The sequence below is a fragment of the Anabrus simplex genome, chromosome 1 (genome assembly GCF_040414725.1).
Source record: "Anabrus simplex isolate iqAnaSimp1 chromosome 1, ASM4041472v1, whole genome shotgun sequence".
Classification (NCBI taxonomy): Eukaryota; Metazoa; Arthropoda; class Insecta; order Orthoptera; family Tettigoniidae; genus Anabrus; species Anabrus simplex.
In genome coordinates, this window is record NC_090265.1 from 1,407,208,434 (window position 1) to 1,407,223,475 (window position 15,042).

Sequence of the window (15,042 nt, forward strand, 5' to 3'; positions counted from 1 at the left end):
CTTCCAGAGGCACACCTCAATATTACAGTAAACTAGAAAAGAGCTTACGTGTTCTCCAACATTCATCCAATTTTAACAGCCCGCTTAAGGCAACATTACACAAAACTTTATCATCTCTGGCCTCTCAAGGCACAATTTACAAAAACAAAAAAATTACACAGGGGTATCAATTACCCAACCTACTGGGCCTTTGTGGAAAAAGAACAGGTTAAATAAATGGCCCGAATACAAACTGAATGGAGGCGTACACTTGCCCTCCTAGATAATGAAATATTAAAACCCTAACAGGGCTCTCGGCCCGATGATTACAGGGGCTAATCCCAAGCTACTGAGGTGACTCGAATGAAAGTTAATTTAATACATTACAGGAAAGAAAAACAGTACTAAATCGTAGTCACCTCAAACCAAGTTGAAGGGCAACTCGAGAAGGTAACGCATTTTCTATCACCGATTTACAGTTTTAAGAACTTAAGAAATTTTACATGAAAAGGAAGAAGTTTACATCGAACGGTTACATAGTCAGAAATTCGGACTTTCCCCTCGTGTAAGTCGGCGGCGGTGGCTACAGAGAGATAAAACTGTTGGCCATTGCCTGGGCTGATGAACTGCCAGGCGAAGATTGAGGCGCCTCGCCTCCTGTCTTAACACACACTCTTAGAAATTCGGCAATCAAATTACAAGGTAACCAGAAAAGCCGCAGCTTATATACCCGAAGGGAAGGTTCGAGAGGATTCTGGACTAATCCGGACACACCCTCCCAATGTTATTGGCAAATTCAAAAGTTACACCCAAAGAACCAAAAGAAGCCTGTGATAGGCTGAAAAATAATTACAGAAAATTCCCGATGGCCAGATTCAAAACTGGCGGAATGAGAAGGAAGTGTTTCAAACTTTGAAACATATAAGAAAAACAAATGAGAGTTGGTTTACTAGAGAAAGCCCATGAACACAAAATTTCTTTCACTAACAACTTATTTTAATGAATGAATATTGAATTTTCACGACCGCATTGTAATCGAAACAGACTTTCAACGTATTAGGTCGTGTTACGTACATGTAGTACGTGTTAAAGAGATGTTAAGTACAGAACAAAAGTGGACAGCCGGACACCAGTGGGATCCGAATCCACAACCTCTCGACTTCGCGTCGGTTGCTCTACCAATTGAGCTATGGTGGCCTAGGCCATCTTTGTTCTGTTTGAAAGGATCAGAGCTACAGGTCTGGCACTGCTGCTAGCACACTGTAGAGTGCGTTTAAGTCGCCCGTTGTGGGGCATGTCAATGACCGCATTGTAATCGAAACAGACTTTCAACGTATTAGGTCGTGTTACGTACATGTAGTACGTGTTAAAGAGATGTTAAGTACAGAACAAAAGTGGACAGCCGGGGATCCGAACCCACAACCTCCCGATTTCGCGTCGGTTGCTCTACCAATTGAGCTATGGTGGCCTCTTCAACACGTACTACATGTACCCAACACGACCTAATACGTTGAAAGTCTGTTTCGATAACTTCTTTTACCTTGCACCAGAGTGCATGACCATAGTTTTTGGTAGTGACATCTATGGGGAAATGTCCAAACTTCTTGAAGTAAACAAACACAAGGCAAATAAATCCAGTCAGTTTAGGCAACTTAACAACAGCACAATTACTCCATACTTCAGTAGTGACATCTTCAGATTAAAGTCCCAACTTCTTGTAATAGCAGTTTCACTTTTGTTGGATAGATAGAGTTCATTAAGGCGCTTCTTTTGAATGCGCGGAGTTGAGGTGTACCTCCCGGTACAATTATTATTATTATTATTATTATTATTATTATTATTATTATTATTATTATTATTATTATTATTATTATTATTATTATTATTATTGTACCTCTACGCCGCAAGTTTAAATATTGCGCCAATAAGTACTCCTCTACAGGAGAAACTCTGAACTTTAAAAACTGGATCAACTCATTAGTTTCTCAGAAGATGTCACTACAGTAAATTTTGTGATTACAAAGTTGTCAATACTGTGTGGATTTCAACTTGTTTTGTTTTCCATTGATCAAGAAGTGTGGACATTCTCTTATAGATGTCTCTACTAAAAAACTATGACCATGCACCCTGGTACGAAGTGGAACAACTTTATTTGAAGAAATTTTGTATTCATAAGTTTTCTCTTTACTAAATTTCGTTCTTTCATTTGTGGGTTGGCAATATTAATATTTTCTTTCCGCCTGTTTTGAATTGAGCCAATCCAGAATTTCTGTAATTAATTTTTGACCAATCATGTATTTCTTCCTCGACTGTGAGTGTATTTTCAAGACGGACCAATAAAGAAAGAGGGTGTGGCTTGATTATTCATGAAAGGTCTCGAATCTTCCACGAGGGTATAAAACTGCTGAGTTTCTTGTCTCTGGGCCACTCGAACAACATCTACCATAGTGTATGGAAGTGTAGCAGGAGGCGGGAAGCGCCTCTTTCATCCGGCAGCAGCTCTTCAACAAGGTAATGGCCACTTAACATCTTTATTTCTTGCTAGCTCAGCAGTTTAATCCGCGGGGAGGGTCCTAAACCTTTGCTATGTAATAAACATGTAATCTCCCTTCGTTTCTGTAAAACTTCAAATATCTTTAACTGTAATTCGGGGATAGAGAGTGCTTTACCCTCTCGAGCTCCCCTTCATCTAGTTTGAGATGACTACATTTTATAACTGGTTTTCTTCCTTTCGGTAATGTCTTAAATTTTTCTTATACGAGTCACCACCATAGTTTGGGAATAGCCCCTGTTTCAACGGCCTAGTGCCTCTTAGGTTTTAAAAGGTTTCATGTAGGAGTGCAAGCAACGCCTCCATTCATCTTGGTATTTTGGGCCATTTACTTAATCTGTCCTTTTTCCACTGAGGCCCAGTAGGTTGGGTACGAGATTCTCCCGTTTCAGTTGATGTAAGCTGTGCCTTGATGGCAATTTAGTGTAAAAGTCTGGTATTGCCTTTAATAGGCTGGAAAAATTGAGAGCGGGTCAGCTCTTTCTTGTATTTGGATATGTGTCTCTAGGAGGCCTGACATTGCTAGGTGGGAGCAAGTGCTCCATGTTATTAGGGGTTTTCTGCCCTTTGGTAAATATGTGGTTGTGAGCGGAGAGCTCAGAAATTGTATAAAGTGGGGCTTGTAGCCCAGTTTGTTAAATTATCTCTATATCTTGGTTTTTCCTGGACTTGTACCTGATTTGTTAACTTGTTGTTATTTGTTAAACTCTGAAATTCTATGTGAAACTTGTTAATTTTTGCTATTTTGGAAAATATAATCTTCTTCTTCATCTTAATCTGTTTACCCTCCAGGGTCGGTTTTTCCCTCGGACTCAGCGAGGGATCCCACCTCTACCGCCTCAAGGACAGTGTCCTGGAGATTCAGACTTTGGATCGGGGATACAACTGGGGAGAATGACCAGTAACTCGCCCAGGCGGCCTCACCTGCTATGCTGAACAGGGGCCTAGTGGAGGGATGGGAAGATTGGATGGGACAGGCAAGGAAGAGAGAAGGAAGCGGCCGTGGCCTAAAGTTAGGTACCATCGCAGCATTTGCCTGGAGGAGAAGTGGGAAACCACGGAAAACCACTTCCAGGATGGCTGAGGTGGGAATCGAACCCACCTCTACTCAGTTGACCTCCCGAGACTGAGTGGACCCCGTTCCAGTCCTCGTACCACTTTTCAAATTTCGTGGCAGAGCCGGAAATCGAACCCGGACCTCTGGGGGTGGCAGCTAATCACACTAACCACTACACCACACAGGCGGACTATATAATCTTTAATGCAATTTTAATAAATATCTTAGCTTTGTAGTTAGACCCATTCCAGCCCGCACCTTCTTTAACCTCTGCTGTTCCACGGGTAACTCCGTAACAATTATTATTATTATTATTATTATTATTATTATTATTATTATTATTATTATTATTATTATTACGTTTTACGTCCCACTAACTACTTTTACGATTTGGGGAGACGACGAGGTGCCAGAATCTTGTCCCGCAGTTCTTTTACGTGTCAGTAAATCTACCGATACGAGGCTGGAATGTTTGAGGATCTACAAAAACTACGATCTGAGCTCACTGTCCGCAACCACTCACCCTGGTGACAGCTATTCTATTCGGATATTTTCCTCGGAGTCATATCATCGAAACATTCACTTGGGAGATGGCATATTCGTAGATCTGAGACTGCTGTATCTCGAAGACCTTGAAGAAAGTAATAGAGCTTATACACACGTCAGCACTTGCACGTACGGGCTATCAGACGTGGTTCTTGCTTTCTGCTAGTCTTACTTACCATGAACAGCATAATCTTCCCCCTACCTTTTGTCTAAATGGCACGAAGCCAAACAATTCACTTTTCACATGTAGACCTATTATTACATGATGTCCTACCACATTTCACTCGGTGCTTTGGGTGTTCGAGAGTGAATCATTAAATAGGACAACAGGGTTAGAATCAGGAAAGAGAAACGGGTCGTCTAAGTGGCTAAATTCACACAAAGTGACGACCACAGGAAATTGGGAAAAAGTTAGGAAGCAGAGGAGAAGATAAGAAACTTTCCGCTGTCTCTTCTACTCCATTACGTCAGTCCTAAACTGTCAGTTGCGGTTTGCTCATCAGGTCAGGTAATCGAAACAACTATGTAGTCTAAGTCATTCGTCGCACGTACTGTTTGTTCGTTTAAATCAGCATTGGACCCCTATTGGAATGTGTAAAATTATCCCACCACAGATAATTTTATTTTCCTAGTGGCTCTTTAAGTCGCACCGACACAGGTCTTATGGCGACGATGGGATAGGAAAGGCCTAGAAGTTGGAAGGAAGCCGTGGCCTTAATTAAGGTACAGCCTCAGCATTTGCCTGGTGTGAAAATGGGAAACCACGAAAAACCATATTCACGGCTGCCGACAGTGGGAATCGAACCCGCTATCTCCCGGATGCAAATAATTGTTTAGTTACTGTCCTGCTTTTCAGGCCAAGAGATTCGATCCCTGATGAGGTTGGTGGCATTTGAAAGTGATTAAATGCAACAACTCAGTGCCGTGGGTTTCTGGAACGTTAAATAACTCGTCCGAAACAAATTTCGACTCTCACAATCGGATGTACATTAACATCTATTCAACTGAAGGGACGTTAACTGTATTATTACGTGTGAAATTATACTTTTTCTCAGACTAGAATTAGAAAAATGTCTCGTGCTTGGAATAAAGTAAACGCAACTTAGGGTTTGCTCCTGTTAGAGTTAACATTGTACCATTATCAGAAATTTCTTCACCTTACTTTTGTTATTTGCGAAGGCTTCCGGGTTAATTTTCAGTTTTGGCTGGGGATTTATAAGGCTCACGCCACGTGATTTAAATATGACTATTTAGCTCATGGCTCCAGTGAAGAGTCCGACATAAGAACAGCAAGGAATTCAACCAACCTATGGCTGTCTATCGCGATAGTTTTATCGTATCATCACATTCATTTTATCGCACTTACGTATACTTGTTATATAAATTCACCAGAACAGCGCACTGAAACATCTTTAATACATTTGAACAAAGACCGTACAACCAACAGGACGTAACTGTGTTGCTCTAAACGAGCACGGAATGATACACTAAAGCGATGGCAGTGCGTACTGCAATGCGCTTACTCGCTGCGCACATCGCCATATTGGCCAGATCACCAGTGCCATTTAATTCATATAAGAATCAGTCATTTCAAAGGCACATTTAGTTGTAATGGTACGCACTCGATCGTGCTGGGGGTGAATTTTGTTTTAAGAGGAAGTACATCTAGATAATCATCCCCTATGAACAAATTAAGTGAATAGAAAAATTAAAATAAAACAAAATTATTTATTCAACGAAGGAATTTCGAAATGAACTACAAAACAAAATTTAAAAATCTATATATAAAAAATAAGAGTGTTGTCTGTTCTTTGCTCAAAATTTGAAAAGAATGGTATTTCTGTATCGGTCATGTCCACAGTAACAAGGAAATACACTTTTTACTTTTCCGTCATTTCTGTCTGTCTGTCCATCTGTATGTATGTACAAGCATCACGAGAAAACGGCTGAAGAGAATTTAATCAAAATCGGTATGTGAAGTCGGGGGATGAACCACTACAATCTGGGCTCACGCTGAGTGAAATGGTAGTTTAGGGGAAGATCTTAAATTTAATTCTCAAATATTGATATTATTAATGGTCCTATCGATAATTACTACATAACTAAAGTTATATAGAATTAAATGTCCTATCATTTATGCCATACATTGTTACCGTACAGGCTTTGATAACACAGATATTCATGAATTTGTATTTTTGTTGCCAAGTCCATATCGACGCCGACCCATAAGAAAATGGGCTAACAGAATTTAATGAAAGTCGGTATATAGAGTCGGGGAATAAGAAACTACAGTCTAAGTTATAAACAATTGCATTCACCCTGGATGAAATTGTAGTTTGGGGGAAGGTGCCTAAAATTTAATTTTTAAATACCTATGTCATTGGTCCTATCGAAAAGTACTACATAACAAAAGTTATAGAGAATACAATTTCCAACCGTTTATGTTTTATTCAGTTTTACCGCACCGACTATGATAAGAGTGGTATTTCAGAGTCGGAAGGAAACTAAATGTGAAGGCCCACAATATTGAAAGCCTATAACATTGATCAACAATAACATTACATTGACCATTGGTTTTTGTGATGTCCTTTGTATCTTATGCTGCCGCTCAACTCCGCTGGATGGGATTACTGCTGCGTACCAAGTATAGCAGCCTGACTGAATATTGGCTGGAAATAGATGAGGAATTAGAAAACATTCTTCTTTAGCATGTCATTCCTCGGATTCATACATTTTCTGATACCGTGCTGCTGGTACGTAACACACTGGTTCATCATAGTATTCAAGCTATTCGATCCCTACTATGACGCGCTGTTTTGAATGAGCAGTGTGCACGCTTAAGGCAGAGGCTCACTTAGTAGTAGTAGGCCTAGTGGTAGTAGTAGTAGTAGTAGTAGTAGTAGTAGTAGTAGTAGTAGTAGTAGGCATAGTAGTACCTGGTCTAGAATTACAATTTAGGCATATTCCAAATTATAGCACCACAATTCATTAAATAACTCAAAATTCAACCCTGAAAAGAGCCGCTTCTTAAAAAGAGCTTCTTCCTCTTCAAACCAAACCAAACCAAACCCCATGGCACTACATCCCTTGAAGGGCCTTGGCCTACCAAGCGACTGCTGCTCAGCGCGAGGGCCTGCAGATTACGAGGGGTCGTGTGGTCAGCACTACGAATCCTCTCGGCCGTTATTCTTGGCTTTCTAGACCGGGCCGCTATCTCACCGTCAGATAGCTCCTCAATTCTAATCACGTAGGCTGAGTGGACCTCGAACCAGCCCTCAGGTCCAGGTGAAAATCCCTGACCTGGCCGGGAATCGAACCCGGGGCCTCCGGGTAAGAGGCAGGCACGCTACCCCTACACCACGGGGCCGGCTCTTCTTTCTCTTCACTTTCATTAAATTCTACATTCATTTTTATTGAAAATTAGCAGTTTCTCCTCTGGCTTGGAGGAAACATTTGCCTCCAAGTCAGATAGATTTTTCCGCCGCTAATGTAGTAACTGAGATTTTCCGACTCATAGGGTACTCCTAGGTAACAGATTAGTAAAAGGGAATAATTTTTGCCGTGGGACTCTCCACTGTTTGAACCTCCCCCCTCCCCGAGAAAAGATGAAGAGTGTTCACGGATCACTGCTCTCTGCGGCCTGATCATTCCAGCTCTGAAACTTTGGACTGTTAGATCGGCAGCGTAGGAATGTTCGTTAAAAGTGAGAAAATGTGTTTTTTCATTTGATCGAGTATTTCATGTGAAACCATTGCTTTTACTCGCACCATTCATACTGACGTCATTGTAATGACCTATGTTCATTTCAAATAGGAAAACCACTAAGACAGTCTTTCTGAGGATGTACTTTTTTTCGCTATTTTGCTTTACGTCGCACCAGCACAGATAGATCTTATAGCGACGATGGGACAGGAAAGGCCTGGGAATGGATAGGAAGAGGCCGTGGCCTTAATTAAGGTACAGCCCCAGCATTTGCCTGGTGTGAAAATGAGAAAACACGGGAAACCATCTTCAGGGCTGCCGACAGCGGGGTTCAAACCCACTTTCTCCCGGATGCGAGCTCACAGCTGCGCGCCCCTGACCGCACGGCCAACTCGCCCGGTGAGGATGTAAAAAGGCAGGTGGAGAATGAGTGTCTGCCATTATAACGAAATTCTCCAACCTGATTGTGACTGATGGTAGCCGAGCGGGCCTACCTTTACAATGAAAATTCCCTAACGCAGTCTTCATATGACAAAAGACGTTTGGTGATTTCTCCGTCGCGTTTCTAGGGTAACGTTAAGAGCTATGCAATTTAATACAGTCTTGCTCACAACGTGTACACTACCTAACTTACCATTCTGTATACAATGTAAAATTCCGTGACGAAGCATGGGTACATCAACTAGTGTTATATAAAACCGGAAAGGTCACTAACGAATCAAAAGAGAACATAGGTTTCCTGAGTACAGAACACTTGAAATTAACACACGCTCGATTAATCCATCCACTCTCACTCACAAAGCGAATGACGAACAGCAGTAGTCGCGTCATCGGCTAGTATGAGTTCAAGTGTCTCCTGCAGACCAAGGCTCAGTCTTAGGCCAGAGATATCGGCGCACTCTGTGAGGATGTGGGCCACGATGGAGTCGGCACCACAAGAACACACTGGAGGGATTTCCCTCTTTAGGAGGTAAGAATGAGAAGATCGTCCGTGACCTATCCTCAGCCTACACAATACTATGTCCTCTCTCCGTGAAGGCTGGCAATAGGACCGCCACACTGTAGTTGCCTTCTTAATTGCTCTCAGCTTGTTGGGAGTTCGGATAGCTAGCCACTCCGATTCCCAGGACGCCAAGGTGGTTCGACGTAGCTGAGAATATATATCCCTAGTAGGTGCATTCACAGTATTAGGAGGTTAAAATACCGCTTCTTTTGCAAATTTCATCTGAAAGTTAATTTCCCGCAATTTCAACGTGGCTTGGAAGCCATGCGAAAGTGATTCTGGTGGCAACATCACACAATATGGCTAGAAGATCATGAATCTGCTGCCCAGAGGGTGTTGCGGGAAACAGATGCCAATTGACTGTAGAGAACTTAACGAGTCGGTATATACGATAAATTAGTTTCTTTCATCATCCAGTGCAAACTGCAGAGCTTCTTGAAACGGCGAAAAGCTCCGCAGTATGCACGCTACAGACACTAGGAAGCGAGATATTCATGCTTACATTATTGGTGACGAACGAGCAACCCACGTTTTCTTCTATCTTAAAACCATCCCTGAAGACCTGCCTCGCCGCAGGATACTGGTGAAACAAGTCCTGGAAATGCCTCCGATGAACAGAGGCATCCGTGTTCACCTAGGGTCCACGGAGTAGCAGAACACTTTTTAAATTGCAGTAGCTTAAAGATTCGGAATTATGCGATCAAAATAGCCTAGTATTATATCAAATTGTGTTTAGTTCAAACGTATTGCAGATCTACAAGATATAACTAAAATAATGGAACAGTTTTACAAAGTGATATGCTAGATTAAAGCACAACATTGTGAACTTTTCATGAGTACTCAGGCCTATATAAATAATATATAGGCTACATATAATACCACACACGACAAAATGTACATAGCAAGCCTATATATAATTAAGTTAATTACAAGACCAATAATGAAAATTGTATACATTACAAAAACCTATCATCCACCACACTAACCATACATAATTATTATAAAATTATTAAACCAAGAGGGATATTCAAGTAAATCATATAAATGTAAATTAAGGAGGTATTTAGACATTTGATTAAATAAACCGCCTAGCTGAATGGTCGCCACCAAGACCTTCGGTCCTCCGGGTTCGATTCCCGGTAGGGCTGGGGATTTTAATCGGAAAAGTTAATTTCCTTGGTTCGGAGACTGGGTATTCGTGTTGCACCCAACATTCCTGCAACTCATATACCACACGCCATACTATCCTCCACCACATGAACACACAAATTCTTTTGGACGGCAGATAACGCCTAACCTTACAAGGGCTTCACTAGGCTAGCTACACGAAGTAATTATTAAATGAATTGATTAATCTTGTGGGTTAATTTCTAATACAATGAAATAGAAATGTGTCGAAAGGGTCGATTTGGTGAGAGGAGAACGATTTGGTAAAATTTGGCCAGAAGAAGGAACAGAACGATAGGAGGATACACCTTAAGACACACAGGTCTTGTTCACTTAGTTTTTGAGAGAAGTATAGATGTTAAAAATTAAATAATTGAAAAGGAGGTTCAACCTATTCAATACTTAAAAGAAGGAAATGCAGTAATCACATTCCTATTTAAATGGGACCGGTTTCGACCTTAGTCCAGGTCATCATCAGCCGTAAAAAGATGTACAATGTTTAAGAATATTGGAGGTCAGTTTCACACTTTGATAGGCACAAAGACACGACACCACATTCTGTATGCACAAAGTCACAACACTATCAACTAATATACGAAGATCAAAAATAACTAGAAGTCGCAGACGAATAGATTTGTAGTAGAAAGCCGCCAGCTCCTGGTGATCAGCGCGGCACATTCAAGGTCATGCGCTGCGGTCGAACGCCAAAGTAGAGTGGAGAATGTTTTGAAGGTCTAGAATTTGTCACGGTTGCGGGAAGTTAAGTACGTATATAAAATATACGACGCAAATCAGAATAATTGAGTGAGTACTTGTACTCCTGCGAAGTTCTTGGAAAACAGTTGACTTGAAAAAACAATTGTAGAGAGAAGAAAAATGTAGTAAAAAGCGCAATATCGGAAAACAAATGAAAACTTATATGCACAGTGCGCTATTTTTAAATGAAAAATTTTTAGGTTATGATTGAAGTAGTCGAAGTTGGTGCAAAACAAGAGTTAAAATTTGAAAGAGGAGAAACGAATTGAAGGTCGTGGGTGTTATTTTTTTTTTTAGAGAAGGAAGAATAAATTAAACGAGGAAGAGTGATAGTGAAATAAGAGAAAGAATAAAAGAAATTGAAGTTAGATGGTAATGAGGAAGGATAAGATAGGGAAATGAAGGAGGGGTAGTTTAGGGTGGGTTAGGAGGGTGGGTTATTGGAGGTAGAAAATGTGGGTGGGAACTATGTAAGGCATGGAAAATAGAATTGGGGTTTTGGAATTTGGAATTTTTGAGAAGAAGAATTAGGAAGTCAAAAAGGATATTGGGTTTTTCAGAAATGTCGTTTAAATTGAAATTAGGGTTGAAGTACTGGTCAAGGTGGATAAAGCAATTTTCAGTAATGTTTAAGAGGGGGCCTTTGTTAATGATTTTAAGTATATTTAAGTCATTGTCAATACTGGTGAAACTATGCTTGGAGTCTTGTATGTGCTGTCCTATGGCAGAGAATCTGTTGTATTTAATGGCGTTGACATGTTCAGAGTACCTGATATTGAAGTTGCGGCCAGTTTGTCCGACGTAGGAGGAATTGCAGTTGTTGCATTTAAATCTGTATACACCAGATTTAGAAAGAGCATTAGACTTATTTAGAGATTTAGAGTTGTGTAAGATATCAAGACTTCTATTGTTAGTTCTAAAATAAATTTTCATATTATGTTTTTTAAAAATATTAGTTATTTTATAAGCATCCTGAGTGAAAGTGAAGGTGGAAAAAGCAGTTGGTTTAATTGTGTCTTTAGATAAAGTGGTTTTTGGACGGTGTTTGAATTTGTTGATGATGCGGTTAATGAAGGAGTTATTAAAGCCATTAAATTTAGCAATGTTGCGGATGGTGTTTAATTCATAATTTAAATCTTTTTTGGACATAGGGGTGTTGAAAGCACGAAAAATTAAGCTGTTATAAGTAGCACGTTTATGAGCTTGGGGGTGCGAAGAATCTTGTCTTATTGTAGTTGCTGTTTGGGTAAAACGGCAGGGGTAGACCAAGGTATGAATATGACAAGAAGATTAGACTAGATGTAGGATGTATTTTTTACGTAGAAATGAAAAGGTTAGCACAGGATAGGGTGACGTGGAGAGCTGCATTAAACCAGTCTATGAACTAATGACCCAAACAAGAAAAACGGTATGATTTTGAAGAAATAAAATAAAGGGTAGTGGCAAATGCTTTTCATATAGCTTTTGCATTTTGTTAGCCGAAGTCTTATCTTGCTGTTGTTCATACAGACGCAGTGCTGTAGGCCTAGCGGACAAAGCACTTAACATCATACAGTATTTATTATCTACCAGAGCTTTAAGACTGTCTATAATAGTGCTTAGTTCAGCCGTTATTTCCTTCTTTCGCTTCCTTTTCTCTTTTTTTCCCCCAATAATGTTATTTCTGTAAGTAATTTCCTTAGTTCTCAATTGGTCTATTTGGACACTACTACAATTTTCTCCACTTTTATTAAAGACAGAACATTTCAAACAAGATCTACTCTGGCATAGAAAAGTCTAATGAAACACCTTTTACACAGTTTAGGGAGTAATTGTTAGGACTCTCCTCTTCTGCAAAAAACATTTTTAAAATACTGTAGTACTCTCTAAATATGCACTTCGACGCATTTCTCACAATCAAATGGCTAAAATGAAGATAAATTCTCCTTTGATTTTGCTATTAGATACAGTAAAGACAGGTAGTACAGCCCATTCCATCAGCCACTCGACGCCCAGTAAATAAATGCAATATAGATATTGAATTTGTTTACATCAACTAGTCCCAAATTTCGCCATAGCGCGTGTCCACTGGCTTCAACCCTGGCAGCGTATTGGTGAATATACATTAATCTGTGCCCGTTGGTTATTCTGATGAACCCGATAGCCGACATATTTCCTAGAGAGCAGTTTGTAAGTATTTCCTTCGTAATTCTAACAGTATTCCAGAAAATGATGCTTTGTTGTGTTTTATTATCACAGTATGTCTTAACCGGACCATGTAACGAAGGAAAATGTGAAGCAAGTAAGAGGGAAACGTACGCCTGGGACCCTTAAAAGTGAACAAGTTGCCTGAACGGTTAGTCCTATTTAACATTGGAGCAGAGCAGGTGTACATTTTCCAGAAGAAAGTGTATACTAATTTTTTCGTAATTCTAATAATTTTCGAGAAAGGAATGCTATTCTGTCCTTTGGTGTATAGCCTACTTTTGAGGGTTGTAGTGTGATGTCGTTACTTTGAGCGATGAAATAAGCCAAAAATGGCTGAATCTGTACCATTCGAGAACAGTTACACATTCGTGTGTGACTCACGGCACCCACACACGCTCTCGCCTCTTCTTTAATTTTCGCAGTAACCGAGTATAAAACACAACTGCCTCTTCTTCAGTTTCAGGACCGTACACCAGCGCCGCGTGTGAATCTGTCTTAAATGCCTTAAATTGGCAAGGAACATGAATAGATTAAACAAATGACAAAACAGAAACTGAAACACAGTCGGTCAACTATCAGGGCATGGAGTTTCACTGCAAGATACTGCAGAGATAGTTTTACCTCGCGCTCAGTCACAGCCTTCCTGATTGTTAACATTCTCCAAGTCCTAATGACAAAAGTTAGCTATATGTCCTATGCCTGTTGTACACCATTTTTTTCCCCTTTCAGTTCAATACTTCACAGGAAATAACTGTCAAGTCTTGCCAACGATTGTTCAACACTGCTGAAGGTTTGGAAAAATTTGAAAAGATCTGGCAAGGTTTGATAGCATTTTGTTTTAAAAATGGAGGAAAGACAAGCAGCAGTTGTGGTTCTTAGACTATCAAAGGGATATATTATTTTAACAAACGAGAAATACGCACTAAAGGAAAATTTACATGTGAAAAGATTTACGTGGTTACCTTCAACATCATTTTGCAATGTATTTATTGGCATAACGGTATTTGCAGATGTTACGTTATGTTATACTAGCAATTGTACCCGTGCTTCGCTACGGTATTCCAGATTGTATACGGATATCGAAGTAAATTACTGTACATGAAGTGAATAATAATTTTTAAATTACATGTAAATTGGCGTTATCCGAGAAAAAGCATAAGGAGTTCCGCAGACTATGTTTCCAATGTAAAGTGCGAGTTGTGGAGTTGTGATGATAACGACAGGTGCACTTGTCTACCACAATTCATTATGTTTTAGAAACGTTGAATAGGGTGAAATTTGTGTAAGATTTTCACACAGTGCATTACTTTTCAGATACTTATGCGACAGCTTCAAACATAGAATGTTGCTCACTATGGCTGCTGGGTGGGCCAATATTCGTGTAGAATTTGATGATCCCATGTTTCCTATAAGTGAATCAAGCCAGCAATTGTACGTGTACAAAGTGCAAAATTTAGGTAAATCCAGAAATAGAGAAAAATTTAATGTATAAGAGATAGAGATACGACAAAAGGTCCTAGGACCGAAGTTGTAGTTCACTCTAAATTGAACGGAGATTGTGCCATCCGTTTTGTGATACGACTTACCGTTTATCCACGAAATACATCGAAAGGAAGGACTGCACCGTCATTAAAATTGCCTCCATATTTCGATATTTTTTCGGGGGTAAAAATAAAATTTTTAAACATCTCGTAAATTTTCCATCGGTTACATCTGAAAGCTATAATTTTGCCAAATTTCAATTTTCTAAATTGTCTGGGAGATTGTGCTGCTATCTTGATATGGGTTAAAAATCAGGACCTTAAGGAAGCTTTTAAGCCCATAAAACCTGTAGGTTCTGGATAAATATCACCGATTGTGTTCTTATGCAGGTTTGAAACTCCCAGCATGTACCCCTCAGAGAATTATGAGAATTTGAGATTTTTCTAGGGATCCTGAAGTCATCAGGTCGTCTGGTACCAAGTTTTAAATTTCTAAGATGCCTAGAATGGTCTAACTAATTTACATCTGGTTTTATTTTTATGCCTTAATTTATGTATAAGTTACATATAGTACAGTATATATAGATCGCGCCAAACAGACTTCCATTTATTA

The 15,042-nt window shown here is 39.9% G+C and overlaps 1 protein-coding gene across 1 annotated transcript in view; it reads right to left on the reverse strand.

Moving 5' to 3' along the window:
• LOC136858373 (sensory neuron membrane protein 2) overlaps positions 1-15,042 on the reverse strand; it is a 311,757-nt gene that overhangs the window by 150,878 nt on the left and 145,837 nt on the right. The window lies entirely within an intron of this gene.